At 34.9% G+C, this 9,613-nt stretch overlaps 1 long non-coding RNA gene across 1 annotated transcript; it reads right to left on the bottom strand.

Moving 5' to 3' along the window:
- Window positions 1-4,570: 4,570 nt before the first annotated feature.
- LOC141629749 (uncharacterized) lies at window positions 4,571-5,983 on the bottom strand. The gene is made up of 3 exons (XR_012537343.1): window positions 5,902-5,983; window positions 4,974-5,073; window positions 4,571-4,754 (listed from the first exon to the last, which is right to left on the bottom strand). It is a non-coding gene; the product is annotated as an uncharacterized LOC141629749 (long non-coding RNA).
- Between the last annotated feature and the right edge of the window lie 3,630 nt (window positions 5,984-9,613).

The raw sequence follows: 9,613 nt of genomic DNA, 5'->3' as shown, positions 1-9,613 counted from the left end.
GGGGATTTTGTGGGCAAGGGTTATCTCTGTGGGGGTTTATTTGTTTTAAATGTTCATTCTCCTATCATTAATAATAATGCTTCTACTTCTGCTTATATCGTTGAGTATATTGATGTTTGGCATGGTAGACTAGGTCACGTAAATATTGATTCGATTAAAAAGCTTAAGTCTATGTCGCTTATACCATCGTTATCTTTAGAAGTTTTTGAAAAATGTCCTAGTTGTGTCGAGGTTAAATTTGCTAAAAAAAACCTAGTAGACCTGTTACAACTAGACATACAGATCTTCTTGAGTTAATTCACACCGACCTAGCTGACTTTAAAAACACTATGAGCAGAGGAGATAAACACTACTATGTCACTTTTATTGATGATTGTTCTAGATACACTAAAGTGTACTTTCTTAGAAATAAAAGTGAAGGTGAGGACATGTTTTTAAAGTTCAAAGTTGAGGTAGAAAATCAACTTGATAGAACGATTAAAAGAGTCAGGTCCGATCGAGGTGGTGAGTATGGCTCAAATTATTTAGTAGATCTCTGTGAGAAAAATGGTTTGATTCATGAAAAGAGTCTAGCTTACTTACCTCAATCTAATGGAGTAGTTGAACGCAAAAATAGAAATTTGAAAGAAATGATGAATGTTATGCTTTTAAGTTCTGGCCTTTCTGATGATATGTGGGGGAAAGCGGTGCTTTCAGCTTGTCACATTCTGAACAGGGTACCTCATAAAAAACTAGACAAGACACCCTATGAGATATGGAAGGGTTATGCTCCCAATTTGAGTTTCCTTAAGGTATGGGGTTGTTTGGCTAAAGTAGGCTTACCAAACTTTAAGAGGCCTACCATTGGACCTAAGACTTATGATTGTTTTTTCATTGGTTATGCTCAAAATAGTTCTGCTTATAGATGTTGGAGTAAGTGTCCTCAACAATAGTGCGATCACATGATTAAATCTCATAATAAGAATACGGAGGGGATGATTCAATTATATTGTCAACTGATTAACATTAATCGGTAATGATTGGCTAACTAGAGTTTGACATACTGTCGTTTGACGGTGGTGATCAGTTGATCTCTTCGGTCACACCTATAGGATGACGCACAAATGAAAAAGTAATTATTTGTATTTGATACAAGTTAATTAATCCCTTATATATATATTGAGTTATGTGAGTTAAATATTTAATATGAGTTTGGAACTCATAAATATAAATGAGATATATATATATTTTGAGGTAGAGGTTGTAAGTTAATTATATTTACAACAAGTTGTAAATTAATTAAAATGGGCATCGTAGTACCCATTAATTGATGTGATGACGATAAAATATACTCAACAAGTTGAGCATATATACATCGTCCGTTAATTTGTCACATAATTGTTATACAACAAATTAAATATTTAATTATGTGCAATAATTAAACACGAGGTTAATAAGAATTTACGGGACAATTGTCGAAAATCGAAATGGATCCTACAAGCCCCCATAACTGGTTTTAAGAGGGCATAGGGAGTCCATTGGTTTTTGTCTTCTTGTGTTTGGAAGATGCTAAAAACACAATGATGATTAACCTTATTAATCACACCTAGCTAGCCTACTACCTACTAAGCATGGGAATAAAATAAGAAAAATAAAACCCACTCACCTTAGATGGTGGTGCCGGTTTTAGGAGCCATAAAATGGGTCATTGTGACTCATTTTTACTCTCTTAATTTTTGCAATTTTCACTAAAAATTCTCTCTAAAACCTCACATATTAATATGATGATATTAATCTAATATTACTAGTCTAGTAATAACATTATTAAGGGTATATTACTACAACTATCTAGTTAATATTTATAGTAATCTTTGTGCTAGTCTTGGGTTTTCACTAAAGGAGGTATTCTAGTTTGAATACTCAGTTTTAGAAGATCATCCATTCTAATTTTAGCTCAAGAACAAGTGAAGATAGGAGAACTTACTTGTGCCCAAAATTCCGGTTCTTACAACAATGTAAGGAAAATTGTTTTCTTCCAAATCTCTTTATTTTGTTATGCATGTACTAGATCCTCCACTAGTTTAATGAGTAAATTAGTTTCATTATTAGAAGAGTTTAATAAAATGGTTTATGGAACTTTCAATAGATTCATGTCATTGAGTGACCGTTCTACTTCTGAGGCTAGAGACGCCGAATTTTTTGAGCATGTTTTTCATTTAAAGAAAGATGTATCATTGCCTGTTGTTCCATTTTTGCCTGTTAATCTTGTTGATAGTTCTATGCATGCTAGTAGTAGCACCTCTGTTGATCATGCTTTTGAACTGGCCTCGAAGGAGTAAAAGGCCTAGAATTGAAAAGAACTTCGGCAGTGATTTTGTTAGAACTGATTCTGTTAGAACTCACCTAACTGAAAATGCATGTCATATTTGCGCTTGTGATGAGCTTATTTCTGCTTTTTTAATAGAAAATGATCCAAAAACATATGATGAGGCTATGAGATCTATTGATGCTAATTTTTGGAAAGAAGCTATTAAAAACGAACTTGATTCTATTGTTTCTAATCAGACTTGGGAGTTGACTGATTTGCCTAAAGGTAGTAAACCCATTAGTAGCAAATGGATTTTGAAAAAGAAAATGAGACCTGATGGCACAATAGAACGGTTCAAGGCCAGACTTGTGGTTAGGGGGTTTACACAAAAGAAAGACATTGATTATTTTAATACTTACTCACATGTGACCAAAATTTTCACCATTTGAACTCCGATTGCTTTAGCTGCTATTCATGATCTTGTTGTACATCAGATGGAAGTCAAAACTGCTTTTTTGAATGATGACCTAAAGGAAGAGATCAATATGTCTCAACCCAAGGGGTTTGTGGTAAAGGGTCAAGAGAGTAAAGTGTGTAAACTGAGAAAATCACTATATGGTCTTAAACAAGCACTTAAACAGTGGTATGAGAAATTTCACAACACTTTAAATGATGATGGCTATATTACCAATAATTCTGATTCATGTGTGTATTCTAAACTGTTTGGGTCAGATTGTGTGATTATATGCTTATGTGTTGATGACATGCTAATTCTTGGTAGTAATTTATTTGTTGTAAATAAAACCAAACAATTTTTGTCATCACGTTTTGAGATGAAAGACTTAGGGGAAGCTGATATTATTCTTGGAGTTAGAGTCGTTAAAAACTCAAATGGAATATCCTTAAGTCAATCTCATTATGTTGAAAAATTGTTGAAGAAATTTAACAGTTTTGATGTTATACCTGCTAGAACTCCTTATGATGCTAGTGTATCTTTGTGTAAGAACTTGGGTGATAGTGTCTCCCAAGAAGAGCATGGTAAAATTATAGGAAGTGTGATGTTCCTCATGATTTGTACTCGACTAGACATTGCTTATGCTGTTAGTAGACTGAGTCGGTATACACATAACCCTAGTGCTGAACATTGGAACGTACTTCGTAGGTTTACTTAAATATTTGAAAGGAACAATTGATTTGTCTTTGCATTATGGTAAATTTACTGCTGTGTTAGAAGGATATTGTGATGCAAAATGGGTTTCAGGTAATGATGAAATCTGTTCCACTAGTGGTTATGTGTTTACCTTAGGCGGAGGTGCTATATCTTGGAAGTCTGTAAAATACTTTTATAGCACGCTCTACCATGGAGTCTGAGTTTATTGCTCTTGAGTTGGCATGCCAAGAAGTAGATTGGTTGAGGAACTTACTAGCAGACGTGCCTATGTGGAGGGTGGGGGGGATTGTCAAGCAGCAATCAGTGTTGATAAGAATAATGTCTATAATGGTAAGAGACAACATATTCAAATCAGGGGCGGTGTGGTAAAACAACTCCAGAAAAATTGAGTGATTGCTTTGGACTATGTGAAGTTCGAACATAATCTTGTCGACCCCTTTACAAAGGGGTTATAAAGGAGAGTAGTCCTTGAGATGTCGAGGGGAATGGGGCTTAGGTCCTTGAGTCAAGATTGAGTGATTCTTGATGGACTCTATAGTTTTCATTCCTATGGCATTTAACAATCCATAGCCATTTATGGTGGTGCTTTTGAGACGCACTTGATGGATTGTGCTTTATTTGAGGTTGGACTTTTGTCCTTAATACTACAACAAATCCCTTGCATTTTGACGCTTATGAAGCCAAATCTCGACGCAAAAAAGCGTCGATAATTATATTCTCAACGTTTCCTAAAAGCGTCAAAAATTTTGCCGTCAGTATTTTTTGACGCTTTTTAGCGTCACCAATTTTGACGCCTTTATGCGTCAATAATAAAAAAAACTACGCTTTTAAGTGTCACTCTATGGTATAATCATGACACTAAAATTATATATTCATGAAGCTTTTAAGCGTCATCTATTGATTTCTCTATAACGAATTATTGTATGCATCAATTTTGTTTCACATACATCACGATGACATATATTTAATCAAAGTTCTTATATTATTGTCGACTGGGGTCGTCGTTAAATTGTAACAAAACCTCATAATTAATAACCAAGAAAACTAGAAATTAAAATACTCATAATATAATTAAATTAGTAGTTACTACTACAATTCAAGTATTACATTATTCAACCATGCCAAAATAGAAAGAGTATTGACTGAACTTAATCCAAAATACATATTAAAACTCAAGTTATCAAACGGTACTAGAACAAAAAATCTCTTGATAAAATCATTCGACGTGATAGTTGTAGCAGATAACATTCCGTCTCATTATTTCGGCGCGACTTGACCATCCGAAGAATCTGAAACCTACAAATTTCAAATGAGCGCGGCGATTTAGTATCAGGTAATTCAGTTTGAGAAAGAAAATATGGTTTTAACTACAGAGTTCCAAAAAAGGTAAATAAATGAAGAGAGTTTAATAGTGAAGCATTCAAATACAAAAGAGTCAAATGCCTTGTAAAATATATTTGACCTAAAAATTTATGGCAGAATGTTCTAAAACTATATTAAAAAACAACTCAATACCTCAATCGAGAGATGTAGATCATCACAATATTATTCGTGCTTGATATCCATGTTCTTTGAAGGAGATCGTCGTCGCAACCTTAGTTGTCCAATTAATTCTCTTTATGGACTTCAAATAGAAGATGGGTCAGAAAAATATCAATGAATAAGCTCAGACAAAGCAATATGGGATTTATTCAAAGAATCGCTAATAGAAAAAAGGGGTTGACCATAGTTTAGAAGATATGCTGTCTTCATAATAATAAGCTCAAGAATTAAATTTAAATTAAGAGTACTCTTAAATTGTCAAAACTACTCGACTCATCCTAATCCCAAAGTATTGATGACTCTGTAGGCCAAAGAACACGTATAATTCTCATTGAGACATTACATTACTCCTACCAACGCCATTTGATAGTACACACTGGTTGACAAAGCAACAAAAGCATTTGTTCAGATTTGGAAATCCCTTTTGTCAAATTAGACCAATCATTTCTCCTAATATACATCGACTCGTGAATATCAAAGCATTATTCATGTAGTAGACATTACATATAGGTACGTCAACTCATGAAAGTAGTATGACACTATATCACTGCGATTACCACGAGACTATAGGACGATTAACGAACAGACTAAGACATAGTTTTAAAAACCATTGATACATGTAGGTAAGACAATCAATAGCTTTCATAAATACTTGCAGCATTTAAAATATAAAGCAAATCATAACGGTTTCAATAATTAAATAGAGTATCAAGATGATAAGCTGAAACAATTACGTGTCGATAACTACTACCTCATGGCCAGTCAAATATGATAACTAATCATGCATGATCCTTGAATATCTAATTGAATTTCACACCATTAGAGCAAAACCTTTGCAAAGACTCATTAACTCGATGATTTTAAGTTCGTCTAACAATGATAGTTCATGTGGTATCATTACCATCTGAAATTGAAACAATGATAGTTGATGACTTGATGTAGTATCATTACCGGCTGTTTAGCACTACAATGTTCAAGCCTTGAGTTCGCCAATTCTACTTTCCTTTACCTGAAATTGAAAATAAAAAAAAAACCACAAAAATTACATCATTAGAAAACAATACATGGATCTTTAAACCTGAACATAGTAGGATATGGGTCTTATGCTAACAAATGTGACAAATGAAATGAGCTCAATTAAATCTCAAAATCAAAGATGATACAAATATCTGAAGGAAAATAAAAGACCGACGGAGTGGGAAATGATTAATTTAACTAATTGTGACTTCACTCGCCGGTCAAATTAAAACAAAAACCAACCTCAAAATCAATCAAGCAAAGAATATTTTATCAACCCTAATTTTTTGGAAAAAGTACATTAAATCAAATCAAAATCAACCCCAATTTCTTCGAATGTGTTGGTAACACAGAAAAATACCAATTCTGAGCATACTTAGACCTTAAAAGTCAGCGTATGCGTTGAAAAAAACCAATTCCAATTCGTAACATTCAATTTAAAGAGGATTTTTACGAAACTCAGTGAGAGATATACTAACTCCGTTCTGTAGCATTCAAAGAAACATAGAGGAATCCTCTATGATTCAAACAAACAATTAATTTGATCTTCAGAAAATGGAGAGTAAAGGGAAAGATCTAAAAATGGACGAGGAGCTAGTGAGATATTACCTAAAAAGAAAAAGTATTGGGAGAGAAGATTGTTCCGGAAAGGATTAGTGAATTGGAGATCTACAAAATGAAGCGGAAACGACAGAATACATTGAATCGACGATGAAGTAGTACTAAATTTGGATGAGAGATGAATTTGGATAGAGGGAGCGGTAGTTTTCTAGTAGGGTTTGGAGAACGAAATAAGATTATTGGAGTAGCTATAACTTTTTGAGTGTCGAGAAGCCCAAAATTAAAGTAACCGCTCAGTAATGGAACTTGACGCTCTCCTAAAGCGTAGAGGAGGAAGGGTCAATATTTAGAGGGATTTGTTGTAGTGATAGCTCTTATGAGAAGTGCTACTGAGAAGTAAGTACTTGAGTTACCTATGGGGGTGTGATGGTTTAGCCACCATCTATGTGAGTATATACAAATCCTCGCTAGAGCATTCACCTAAACTAGGGTAAACGCTTGACTTTAAAAAGCCGTTGCACTTTGAAATCGCGGAACGAGCAGTCTTTGAAGGTATGATATATGTTGTGAGGGTCTCAACCGAAGTCTGGCGAGGAATTCAAATCGAAAGATATTCACTTGTTAAAAGTAAGTTGTTGCCTCATTTCACTAGTACGTCAATTCAAGTCGAAAGACATTGAACGTCTAAGTATCCCACCCTTCCTTACCCAGGAATTTTTTATTTTGCTCTTTCTTTGCTATCAGTGGGGAATTATTGGGAGTGATGCCATTAGAAATGAAAAAACCCACTTTTGGTTCTTTCTCTATCCCACATTGGTGGGTAGAGTCTTTTTTTCTTGTGTTTATATTTACCTTTGGTCCTCTGATGTTCAATAGAGTGGACCAAGGGGTTTTTATTGTGGGTGTGGGTTTGGGTCCAAACACGCACGCGCGTTGGCTAGGCTCGGGCTCGGGTAGAGTACCTGCGTTGCGGGCCTTGGCCCACTTTTATTTTTTTTGGGCTTGTGTTAATGTTGTTGTCCACATTCACTGAATCTGTTGTTGTAACAGTCAATTAAATGTGACAATTGGTGGGTTGCAATTAAGAGCATAATAATCTCCATTAATCACGTCTTTGACCACGTTTAATGGAGCAGTTTTTGGCTCCTCTACTGCTCTGTTTTATTATAAATAGAGGAGCTCCCACTCCAGCATTGACACAACAATTTACACTCTCCTCTCTATCTCTCAAAAATGTTCTCTTCTAAATATTCCTGGGTATAATTTCTATTCGTTTCAAAGTTTTCTCACTTGAGTGGTCGGGTACGAAAGCTGCAGTGTTAGCCTTGGGGAACTAACGGCAAGTAGACGATTTCCACCTTGATCGTGCCGATATAGTTTTCAAGTTAGTGGCATCCATACTACGGCACTGCTTTATTCTCCTATTTTGATAAGTTTTCTCTATTCTGTCCATTGTTGCTTCTCTATGTTACCAACATAAGGTATGTTTGTACAATTTGCATGCATGCATATGTGTTATGTGACTGTCTCATTGCACCAACCTAGAACTAACGTAGTGTTCTGGAATAATTCTATCAAAATGCTGGCATTCTTGTCATAATGCAATAAACTTTAATTATTTTATGGCCGACTACTTCATTAGCCTATCACTAATTTACTATAATCAGCTACTTAGCCGTACTAATCATAATTAGAGCATCTAGTTTTGTACGGTCCTCCCTTCACCTAACTATTATTGTACTTCATGTCTTAACTAAAGACGTGATAGTATATTTTGATAACTTTAATTAACTTTCAATATATATGTTTTTTTCATCCCGACCATTTTTTTACTTATTTCAATTTTAAGTGTCTCGTTCATTTAATATCTATCTTCCTATAATAGGAATGTTTTTAAAGGGTTCCCCTCCTCTCGTCCTCGTTTTTGTGCTAAAATTATACTCCCTCTATCCCGGTCATTTGTTATCCTTTTCCAATTTGGGATGTCTCAGTCATTTGTTGTCCTTTCTATTTTTAGGATTGCATTTCATGAGTAATTTGATCATTCACATTCAATTTGGTCCACTTGTCATCATATAATTGACCCTCTTCCCATTCCTTGATCTTTGTGCCAAAAGCAAAGGACAACAATTAACCGGGACGGTGGGAGTAGATAACCAAATGACGGGACAAAAGAGTATAAAGGAATTACTATATATTAACAGTTTTCTTAATCTACGTAATACCTTTATTTTCGTAGGGTGTCATTAGGTAAAAGTCCAGTAATAGCGAGTACTCCATAATAAACCACAGCTCTTGAGTTTCCAGTTTGTTGTGTTTGCACCGTCAGTTTAATTACTTATATCGTGTTATAAAACTAGTTCATTATTAGCTTTGTACCCAACTTTTATGCAACTTGAGATCACTAAACTTTCAACGCAATTTTAACGAGTTACACAAGCAAAAAGAGGTCACTAGCTGTAGCTAATAAGTACGGAGTAATATATAAGTACGAATAGTAGTTATCTACTTTTTTTTTTTTTACCCCCCAGTATGTTATTTCGGTAGTTTTATGTTAGCATAATATTAGGAATCATATTCTAATATTATGAGATTGTATTCATATTATATTTTCCTAGTTTAGAGGATATTGTTATAGCTAATTCCTAATTTGAGGGATATGCTTATTGTACAAATAGGGCTTTGCACATTATGAACATGCACAATACATTCTACACAAATCATCTTCTCTACCTCAAACGTTACTTTACTACTTGGTATCAGAGCCCATGGCTAAAGACCTGGGTATGATGATTAACTGGGCCATTGTGTGCCAGCTGGAGCCGAGGCTTTGTGTACCTCTTATTTGGCCCAGTCTGAGCTTGTTTGCAGTCGGAGAAAATTCCATTCGTTGATGGCTCCGGTCTGATTTAAAAGTGAGGCTCACATGTGTGGGAGAGTGTGAAGAATCCCATATTATCCCACATGTGAGTGTCCCACATTGAAGGAGAAAGAGAGATTGTACCACTTTATAACCAAGGGGGCTACTCCTCCTA

Source organism: Silene latifolia, chromosome Y, assembly GCF_048544455.1.
Source record: "Silene latifolia isolate original U9 population chromosome Y, ASM4854445v1, whole genome shotgun sequence".
Lineage (NCBI taxonomy): Eukaryota > Viridiplantae > Streptophyta > Magnoliopsida > Caryophyllales > Caryophyllaceae > Silene > Silene latifolia.
This window is presented reverse-complemented; position numbering and strand designations above follow the sequence as displayed.